Below are 11,964 nucleotides of genomic sequence, written 5' to 3' on the forward strand. Positions count from 1 at the left end.
AAGACAATTCTTGTGTGACTATATAGTAGTGTTTTCTGTCCAAAGTATGACATCATTGCCATGACGTAGGTTACTGTTTCTGCTTATGAAATAAGTACCATAAAGCAGCACACACGAAATAATAAGCATTACTTCATAAAAAGTTGTGTTCATATATTAATTTTGACAAAAGGGTTGGGAAGCGTACCTTGCAAAATATGGTTTAAAAAGATTGATTTCGGAAGTAAATTTCCCGCTTGGCTTGTCGTTCTGTATATCTATGGAGAATCTCGTTTTGGGCGCTTCGTTAAAATCTCATTAAAGGTATTGTCACTACTACCAAACTATACTTTGATCAGAATAGCAGTGGCTGTAGGGTTACGCCCATTATACTTGGACTTATCCGACCTTAGAACCGAAGCCACTCGTAGCAAATTAAGCCTCTGGTAAATATACGGGCGGAACTTATTACGATCACTAACTAAAGACGCGTAAGTACAATACGCTGAAAATATATTTCACCGGCTGACCAATATAGCTTTACAACAAAGTGTCTTGTCAACCTATAGCTAGTGTTAACTTTATAGCTTCAGGAAATGTTTCCTTTTTGATTTGATTAGTGCGGATTAAAACGTACAGAGGCCAGGTTCATTTCCTACCGGGGATGGTCACGCTTCATCTGCTATAAAAAGTGACGTAATTTTACGTTGTGCGTAATTTCGGCAGAAATGGAAAAATATTGAAATATAGTTATGGAGGAAAAAAGGGCTGGAAGTTGTAGTTAGACGACGACGTAAAATGAATATTAAAACTAAGAGAACATACTTTTTAGAGGTATTTATAACCATCCTATTCTTGATACAACTTTTCGAAACATTCACCTACCTCTATATGGGCTTTGGTATGCATTTTATGTATAACTACAACATTCGGCCATTATTTTTATATTTAATAGAAAAGATTACAAAATGCTACATACTTCTGTATGTGCTGTGATATTCATTCTAGTTCTAATTATGGAAATGAAAACGACACTTGTAATGAAAATCTCTCAATAACAGCGACCGGTAAAAAGGATGGTTCAATTTTACAGCACATTTAAACTTTCCCAATGGTGGAAAATACCCGGTGGCCGTCGGAAGAGGGGAGCATTTAATAAAATATGACGTCAACACTTTAACCATGTAGTTTCAGGCCGAGTTGGAAAAAAATGGGCCGCTTCTGAATAGTATGGCAATTAAAGTTTATACTACAACCCTTAACTATTTGCCCCTTATTAATAAATTAATTAGTTAATTAAAACAATTGAATTAAATAAAGAGTTAAGTGAAAAAAGCTTGCAAATCCAGAAAACCAATACATGTAATACGGTAGCGTTAATTTTAATCATAAAAAAGAACGCAATCATAAAAAAGAACGCAATTAATTTTCCACAGTAATTAATCAGTACATTCTTATCTCATAATTGTGCCATTTTTTTTTAGTTGGCCAGTGGGCAATTTTAAAATGACTCTGAATCATATTGTCGTTTGGTATAATGAAATCAAAGTAAAAAGCATCGCTTGTACTGCTAAATTAATCCAGTAGCGTCTGATAAAACATGAATCAGGTCATTAGGATTCCGGAAGGCGTTATTTCCTGTCTCGATGGAGCCTCTTTCTTAAAAATATAATTTCAAAATGACTCTGAACTCGATTGGCGTGTAATAGAGTGACATAGAAGTAGAAAGAATCGCGTTGTGCAGTTAACGAACTTCAGTAAACTATAGCGTCGGAAAAAATATGATCCCGGTTATTACGACTCCGGAAGGCGTTCTTTCCTGTCTCGATAGAGACTCAGCCTTAATTAGATTCCCTTTTCTTGATCAACTCAAGTGAAGCGTGGATTCGTGGCACGACCATTTGTTTAATCAGCTGAGGTGATGAGCAAACACGTCATGCCGTGAGCAAAATAAATGCCACTGCTAATCAACCGACACTGCCTGCGTGAACAGAGATTTGAAAACAAAATCCAGCATCAAACCAGGTGAAGTTGTGGTAAAGCACGATCTATTAATCATACAGCCAGTTGATTACTGTCCTGCGGTTGTCATATATTTTTCTTACGAGCGCATTTTTTTAAACTATGGGACCAGGAAGTACAACTGTCCAACGATGACGGCTCCGTATTATTAAACTAAAAAAGAAAATTAAAGCCTGTTTAGAATTGATTAGTAACCACGATTAATAGGTAGAGTTTTTAACATTTTTAACAAATCTTAAGATAATAGCTGGAGGTTGTAGTTAGAATGAATATCAAGGCCCTTGCAGAATTAGGTGTCATTTCGTAGGTAGCACTGCGAACATTTTGAATTTATTTATTTTCAACAAATAATGCTCCTTATACTTCTGTATGGGCTTGGTTATTCATTGCTATAAACATTCATTTTTCAGACATTATGCTCAAAATTTTTTGTGCGGTTTAGGCTTTACTCTAATGCTACAATATTGCAACAGTTTGGCTTTGTCCGCCAAAAATTATCCCCCCATAAAAAGTCCAAAATAACCTAATTCCTCATATCTTTACCCCCCAGAGCTAACCGGCAGTTTTCCTGCAGCTGGCTCGGGCGGAAATTCCGCGACGCGCGAAGCCCATTGTCTGGCGTGGCACGTGACGTCATAAAGCCACCATCTATTCGCTCATAATTGCATCGCCATGGAAATTGCGGAGGCTTAGGCAGGTTTCACGATCGCTTGCATTCTGGCCCTTATGCGATTATGACGAACAATGGAACGCCTCGATCGGGGCTTTGTGATAATTCCGGGAATGCTTGGCGCTTTTTTTTCCGCCTGAACAAAAAAGCAATCTCGTCGTTATGTGAATTGGACGTTTCGCTTAACAGGCGCTGCAAAAAACGTGCGTTCATCCTCGGTTGATTGTAACCTTTGTGATGTCATAGCGCGCTAAATAAATGGTGACGTCACAGTTTTCGATCAGTCGGACGCGACGCTGTTTATAGCGAGCTCACAAAAATATTTTTTTGGAATTCCTTCGCTAAATAGCTTCACGTTGACATTCAATTCGTCGAACAATATTTATGTTAAATACCAAGATGACCCGTCACTTTAGCGAATGACGTCAAACTTTATTCGGTTTTCGAAGAACGTTAATTCCCGGTATTTTTGGCGAATAAGAAACTCGTTTTGCGCCGCAAAAATCTAAATATTTCGTCGTACTAGAGGTGATTTGCTATTTCTGGTAGAGGAAGATGTCTCTTGTGACACGCGATATCTTAATTGACCCACAATTACACGCCAAAGGGTGAATTCTACGGAGCCGAAACTTCTCAGGGTTTTTTATACTTTAAAATACACCTTGTGTCGCCGCACACAATGTTTTGTTACTTGTATGTGCATAAGATGCCCTAGACGGGGCTTACTCTATAATGGGTGCCGTTATATTTGGCCAGTACGACTCCAGAAAAGCTTGATCACAGAATACACATTGTATATATGTACGTTTAAGTTATTCAAGACAATTGCAGTATTTCAATGTTGGACGTTTATTTATTCAAGAATAAACGAAGCAAGATAAACCCGCACAATCGAGATTATCGAAACCAACACAAGTTTATAACGTAACGTCAAAAACCAGGTACGGCATGTATTTTCAGGAAACCTTAAACAGAATACTCGTCAACGTTGTGTATATTTATGTTTCAGTTTCGTTTGTATGTGTGCAGTGTTGCTTCCTTATTTATTTTTTTGCGTTATTGTTCTCACTTTTGCACCTTACCGTTTGATTTCTTATTTTATTACGTTTTCTGTTGACACCTAATCACTAGTTACTTTGGCTGTGGGTGGAACAGATTGGAAAATTAAGACAGGGTTCAACTGAAAATCTATGGGGCCACTCATAAGTCTCGATAACATGCAGTTTAAGTCGCTGGCCGCTTCTATTGTTTTCACCTTTTTATTTGTTCGCCCTGTAATCGCTATTCTCACAATACGTTTGTTTAGACGACTCTTGAAGGGGCCAAGCATCCGGCAGGTAGTTAAGTATAGCGATTTTATATTCTTGTCGCAACAAATTTGACCTTTTGTAGGTGTCTATGTGGCTTTTGCGACGTAAAGTCCCAATACACACATCCTGTTTCCTGTACACACTTACGCCCAGACAAACATGTACACACGCACACAAACACAGATACACCCGAATGCACACAACTTTATATACTACTTAATTAAAGGTGTCCGAACTACACATAAAATATAACCACAAATACCAAAAGCTGTATGAGTCTGTCAAAATTTCGCCGTATGATGTGATTCCTTAATTCTGAAATAGATTTGCCGGGGCGATTTTTTGTTGTCAATGTTTTGAATGCTGTATTTTCGATATAAGCGATTTTTGAAAAATGTTTTTGCAAAACAATGAAATTTACTTAATCACAAATGTTGCTTTCGGTTGTATAGCTTTTTACATTTGGCCTTAACTTGTTGTGTCACTTTGGAGACGTTCTACAACGCATGCCGTTTTTTTTTTTATCTAAGATGCCATTTCGTTTAAAATTTTCGCAAAAAGGATTGTTTGCACACAACTGATTGACCAATGTTATTTGAAAAAACTGAAATGAACTAATTTATATCCAATTCGGATGTGACGTTGTGATCATAGCCGACGAACGAGAACACGTTAATTAATTCATCCAAACATCACATCACGTATTTGTAGAAAAAATGTGCTTTTTTCATAGCATTTTTAAACTACAGGTGTGCTGGCATCGCCTTAAATTCGTTAAAAATAACAAAAAGCCAGCTATTTCGCTCACACCTTGACGCTTAACAAGGGGGTCTTAAAAGTTTAACCCCAGCAACCCCACACCTGTTGTTCTGGGGCCGGTGTTGGCCTCATATCGTCAGCATTAGTTTTGACATGGAGCCATGGTTGTTACGCGTTCCTGCTAAATTACCACGCCTGTAATTCGCAGTTTGTGGCCTTGTTGCACGCGTGTTGCGAAAGAATGTCGTTCGTTGTGAAATAACCTCGTTGTTCGGTACAAGTAGACTTTTTGTTGGTTCTCACATTTGACTTGTTTTTAAACTCGCATTGGTTGTAAACTTTTTACTTGAATTTGAACTTTTGTCTTATTTTAAAACCTTTTCTATGGTCTACACCAGGGGTGTTCAACTCAAACATGCCGGCGTGCCAATTTTTATCCTATAACTTCTTCCCGTGCCAAAGTTTAGTAAAATAATTCTTTCTAATAATAAAAGCGTTTTGTTACAAATAATAAAAACGTGTTGTTAGCAGTGCGCATTACTGCATCTAAGTGTCCGTCGGTGAGCTGACTTTTGCTTTTTGTTTCTTCACACCAAACTTTATAGTTATGTTAAAGCCTCCACTACAATATAATGTTATAGTATTAGAAGTAATTGTACGTTGTCGTGATTGCAGCGATTGTTTTATATTGTGCATAAACAATGGCAATTTACTGTATAAAAAATTAGGTATTTTTTTACAATTGGCTGAATAGCAAATTAACTAGTTTAGGGGGGAGGGGCTTGCGTGACATTGTTTATTTGGCACGCGTGCCGCTTTTTGGACACCCCTGGTCTACACTAATGTTCTTATATTAAAACTTCTGCTTGGTTTTAAAACTTTTGTCTTGATTTTAAACTTTTTTTGCTTTGTTTTTTTTTACATAAAATTTTTAACTCTTGTTTTTTTTACCTTGTTTTTAACTTGGTTTTTATTTTGTCTTAAAAGCGAAGCTTTGGCGACCCAATTACTTTTACCGTACTCTTTGTAAGTGAACAAAACTTTGACATTGTTCTTATAATGCAACCTGGATATGCAAAAATGAAGATATCTTCTCGCCCTAAAGCACGTTAATGACTTCGAATGGTAGCAATATACTTTAGACTTTCTTGTCTCAGTCAAAATCAGTCACTATAGGTTCTAGTTAATAAAAGAGAAATATATTTCGCCAATCACGGCGTCATCAGTCTCTTGAATAATTTCTCTTTTATAAACTAGAGCCTATAGTGACTGATTTTGACTGAGACAAGAAAGTCTAAAGTATATTGTTCTTATAAGTGGTAGTTTGATTAAAATGAGCCATGCAATCGTGTTTCAACCACAGTTTTCTCAAATGTTGTAGAAAGCTTGCTCACAATCAATCTCAATAAATTTAACCATTAAAAACAAGTGCAATCTGCGACCCAATCAAATTTTTTTGCAAAAATAATTTTCACAAGTTAAAATTGTGTGATTAGTAGTAGCACGTTAATTACTTCACTGAAGCGAAAGACGTGATAACGATGTAGAAAATTAGTACACTGTTCAAGCGCGCTTTTAATATACAGGGATGCTGGCTTGGCTTAATATTAGCTCTTTCGCGAAAGGCCGCTCATTAAATGTAATGCAAGCCCTCGCGTTTATTGCTTTAACATTTTAACGCGGACGAGTCTGATTGTTTCGTCATTCTCCCGAACGTGGCGCCCCATTTCGGCTGTAAAGATGGCGGCCTTACGCCATTAAAATAATTAGGGCCCTGCTGAAACGGGACACTGTGATACCGGGGCTTCAAGCAAACCTAGCTTCACTATCTCACCACCCTTGCCCTGTTTATCTTGATACACGTGAAGCGACACACTTTTAGCGCCCACAGTCGAAATTAGCTGCCGAAAGGGGGTGTTTTGTTGGAGGGGGGTTAATTGGTTCGTTTGTCAGGGGAATTCAAAACCGTGATAATACATTTTTCGGGGTATTGGAACATAGGCAAATGTCAGTTTATAACTGCGACTTTTACAACTCGATTAATTTGTAGATGCGATTAAACATAGAGCTTTTATATTGATTGGGACAACACAACATTAGAATGTTTTTTTTTTCGCGATACATCTTTACGCCATAGCAAAACACAAACGTTTAGGTTATTTGCCATGAATATTTTATATTTTTTAACCATACTTTAGTTTTCTATTTTCGCCTTTTCTAATGACAAAATAAAGTTTAAAGTTGTGGTTTTTAAATGTTGTTAAAATATTTAAAGAATTTATTTTCGGGACAATAGTCATAATTTATAAACATCATTATCCCATACCGTTGTTTCCTACAATAAACAATATGACAAATTTAAAAAAATGATTTCGTAAACGAATCACGTAAAAGAACGCCAGCCTTACAATTTTACTTAAAAATTAAGACTTATTTATGTTTGTTTTAGCTGAAGAAGCTGAAGGATCACTGAAAGCGATGCAGTCGCCAAATCAGCGTGGGCAGGTAACCCAACTTTAAACTAAAACTGTTTGTTTGATGTAGAACGCATGGAAACGGCGTTCCCATAAGCTTTGTGTTTGTCGTTACCAGTGTTAAAAATAAGTCATTTTGAAATGATTCAAGTCCTTGCCATACAAAATTAAACGTTAAACCTTTAGAATTAAAAAAGTTGTCTGATATGAGCAATAACTCAACTAGAAAACAACAAAGACGCAAGAAATGGTTTGCGCAAATTAAAAAAAATAGCCAAATTTTATAAACAATTTCCTAAATAAAACATTTCATTTCAACCTAAGGCATTTTTTAAAAGACTTGTCAATCAAGTCATTTGGATACAGTGACTTAATCGCACTTAAGTCAAGTCATTCATTTCATAAGTTATTAACTTAAGTCATTACAACACTGATATTTGCTATAATACCGCCCTGGACATCCGCGTTAACTTTGCCTTAACACCCGACGGGGGTGTTTGTTACCCCTAACCCCCCGTGATCAACCCCTGGATGACGTCATATCGCGCCAGGTGTCCCGCTCTCCCTAATTAAAGGTTTGTCGGGTTTGGTGCAAAGAGATGCATCGCGTTACGATGATATCTCGATATGTCACTTGCTTTCCACGTTCGCTTGTGATGTGTGAGGCTCGTACAGGAGTGCTGTCTGCCCTAACAACATCTTAACGCGATTAGGGATACGCCTTTTAACAGTTGGCGTGATTGTGTTTAGGCAATAATTGATAAATATATTAAGAATATCAAAGCCCATACAGAAGTAGGTATCATTTTGGACGTTTCGAATAACTCTTTATTCATTTTCAACATATTGAAAGACAACATCGCTATGTTGAAAATGAATAAAGAGTTATTCGAAACGTCCAAAATGATACCTACTTCTGTATGGGCTTTGATATTCTTATTACGTCTTACTACAACCTCCAACCATTATGCTCCAAAGATAAATATATTATTAGGTAAAACAACAAAGAAATTAAAAAAATACTCCAAGTTTCTTAAATTCTGAAACGTTACTGAGCTTATGTCATTGTCTATTTTAACAACATCTTATCGCAATTACGAAAAAGCCGTTTAACAGTTGGCGTGATTCTGTTTATGCAATAAACTGATAAATATATTAGGTAAAACAACAGAGAATTTTTTTTTTTTAATTCTGAAACGTTACTGAGCTTATGTCACTGTCTATTTTTACAACATCTTACCGCAATTACGAAAAAGCCTTTTAACAGTTGGCGTGATTCTGTTTATGCAATAAACTGATAAATATATTAGGTAAAACAACAGAGAATTTTTTTTTTTAATTCTGAAACGTTACTGAGCTTATGTCACTGTCTATTTTAACAACATCTTACCGCAATTACGAAAAAGCCTTTTAACAGTTGGCGTGATTCCGTTTATGCAATAAACTGATAAATATATTAGGTAAAACAACAGAGAAGTTTTTTTTTTTTAATTCTGAAACGTTACTGAGCTTATGTCACTGTCTATTTTTACAACATCTTACCGCAATTACGAAAAAGCCTTTTAACAGTTGGCGTGATTCTGTTGATGAAATAAACTGATAAATATATTAGGTAAAACAACAGAGAATTTTTTTTTTTTAATTCTGAAACGTTACTGAGCTTATGTCACTGTCTATTTTAACAACATCTTACCGCAATTACGAAAAAGCCTTTTAACAGATGGCGTGATTCTGTTTATGCAATTATCTGATAAATATATTAGGTAAAACAACAAAGAAATGAAACATGGCCAACCAAAAAAGAACAGTGGCAAAGACAAGATATGCCCCGAAAATAATTTTTTCGCCCATATAATTAAAAAAACACTTTAATTTTTTTTAATTCTGAAACGTTAGTAAGCCTATGTCACTGTCTTTACAAAACGCGATTACAGTATACCATATTGAGTAAAAAACTGAAAAAAAAATTTTTATTTTAGTTGTAAAACTTTAGTAGGCCTATGAAATAAATTATTTATTTTTTTAATTCTTAAACTTTAGCCTTTCACATCTTTGTGTTCAGGCAATAAATTGATGATGGGGTAATGGTGACGTAATATAAGTAAAAAACAAATAAACTAAAAGAAATTCTAGAATTCCATGTAGATTCTTATTATTTAGAATTGGTACTTTCTGTGTCTTTCGCATTTTATCTCGATTACGGAAAGCCTTTTTTACCAATAAGTTCGATTCCATTTCAGCCAGAGACAAGTGATGACGTTTTGATAACCTTAACACAATTAAAATATATATAGACGTAGGCATATTTAAAAATATTTGTTTTCTTAAAATTGTGGTGGGGTTTGTCTCATCTCAGCATAATTAAAATATATATATTTAAAACTATTTGTTGTCAAATTAAAAGTGTGTTGGATTTTGTCTTAACGTTTCAACAAGTGTTCGGAAAAACTTTGTGTGTGTCTTTCATTGTTCGGAAAAACCTTTGCCTTTTTTCACGAAAATCGTGTGGCAGTAATTGCTAAGCTTAAATGAATATTTTAGGCACTATATTGAGTTTTTTTTTGTTACAAATACACAATTTTATATTTTGTTTAAATTTGATGCCGGCGATTAATTGACGATGTCGTAATATTAGGAGGAAACCATTCTAAAAGAATGTATGACTCTACAATGGATTTTAGTAGGGCGCCGTATTATTGCGTAAGCACTATTACCTAATGCGAATTCAATTTTAGTGAAATGACGTCATATTTTACATAATTTAGCTAAACAAATTGCAATAAATATTTTTTTTTACAAATTCTTCTAAAAAAAAAAATAATAATAATTTAAAAATAATTTATTGCAAAACTTGAATCCTAAGGGGTTTTTAAATCTTGATATCGTAATGCCTTTTAGATCCATTAATTCCGTTTAGTGGTAAATTAAAGTACTACAAATTCTATTTTGTGTGACTTTTTAGTACGGCGTTACCTTTTAATAAGATTTTAACGCGTTAACAGGATAGATCGTACCCCTTAGGATTCAAGTTTTGCAATAAATTATTGCGTTTAATTGACTTTAGGTCACTTCTGGTCATTAGCTACCCATAGATTAAGAAACCCTGGTATCTACCCCATATGTGGTGTGTACATTAGTAACTGTGAAATTAGTCACTTTTTAAGCTGCAGCATTAATGGACTACACTCCTTGTAATAAAAATCGTAAAGGCTTTGGGAAAAAACAAACCTTCTCAAAATCAGTTTTTTATTAATTCGCCCCGATATAGTTTAGCCTGAACTGCCATCTGTCGCAAGTCGGTCGTTTATGTTTTGAAGGCGCGGCTTTTCTGATATAAAAAATAATAAAAAAACGTAAAGCTTCGGGCAAAAAAAAAAACTTCTCGAAATCAGTTTTTGACCATATTCGGGCCTTATATAGTTTAACCTGGAAAAGCTTTGAAGGCGCGGCTTCTATGATAAACACTCAGTTCCGCTCTGGTCGTATGAGCAATGAATCAGCATTAAAAGCGAGCAATTCCCACGGTTGGCAACAACGGGGGGTTTTGGTGATTAACGTCCCACTGTGTGTCACAATTTAATTTCGCTAAAGTCCCCTTTAATATTGCCAATAAGCCGTTATTTGGTCACATGGAAACTGGTCGTCGTAGGACACGTTTTTCGCTTCAACACTTTTTATTTTTATTTATTAATATAATAGAGGATTTTTCGTGTTTTTATTCTTAGTTTACCGATCAAATAAGGTTGTTAATAATTTGCAATATAATTTCAATTATTAAACAATTAGACCCTCACTTTAAACTATGTCTTTCTTTTCAAATAGCTTTGCAAAATAGAAGATTTGGGTTGAATTTTGTCTGAAATTAACCAAGGGTGTAAAATTGCAATATAAACCCAGTTATTAGGCCATCAGAATTATTTTTGCGCTTTTGTTTCTCGACTGAGATTAATCATTAGATTATATATTTCCAATATAAACCTAAATGCAATGTGTTCTTTTTGGAAATGTAAAACCATTCTTTAAATTCCTTTTAGATTTGTTTAACCCTTTGCAATTAAAACATGGTTAAGGTTGCAATTAGCGTTAGTTTTACTCAGCAACAACAAGCTGATTCTTATCTTTCCATTAATTAAGAAGCCATGAAACGTCTACTTCCCCCGCACTGCACGCTCCGCTGCACATGTGCAGCCAAGCGCAACCGACGTGTCGTCGAAGCTTCCGTCCTTAATTGCTCGTGATTGGCTTAAGGTCGACGACAAGCGGTAGCGCATGACTGGGCGCGTAGCTATTGTGCCTCTGACACTCGACAACTGACTGACTTTTTGAGCTCACTTTTTTCTATTTCGTAAAAAGGCGCCTAAAATAAACCCCGAATGTAGGATTGAAAATATGAAGGGTAATCCAAAACGTTTAAAATACCATCTACTTCTACATGGGCTTTAATATTCATTCTACGTGTAACTACAACCTCAAGCCAATATGCCACAAAATGTAGAATTAAAAATAAACTAGTTTTTGGTATACCCCACAATAAGCTGCAACTTCCTAACATTATGACGTTAATAATGTACATTGTTTTATTTGAACTTGTAAAAATTACTTCTAAATCTAATTCTTCACAGGCCTCGATATTTATCCATACGCATCACGCCAACATTATGACGTCGATAACGAACATTGTTTCATTGGAAAGTTAAAACAATTAACCGATTTTGCTAGGGAGATTGATGTTTCTACTGGATATAATTTA

Source organism: Ascidiella aspersa, chromosome 3 (assembly GCF_963924565.1).
Source record: "Ascidiella aspersa chromosome 3, kaAscAspe10.2, whole genome shotgun sequence".
Lineage (NCBI taxonomy): Eukaryota > Metazoa > Chordata > Ascidiacea > Phlebobranchia > Ascidiidae > Ascidiella > Ascidiella aspersa.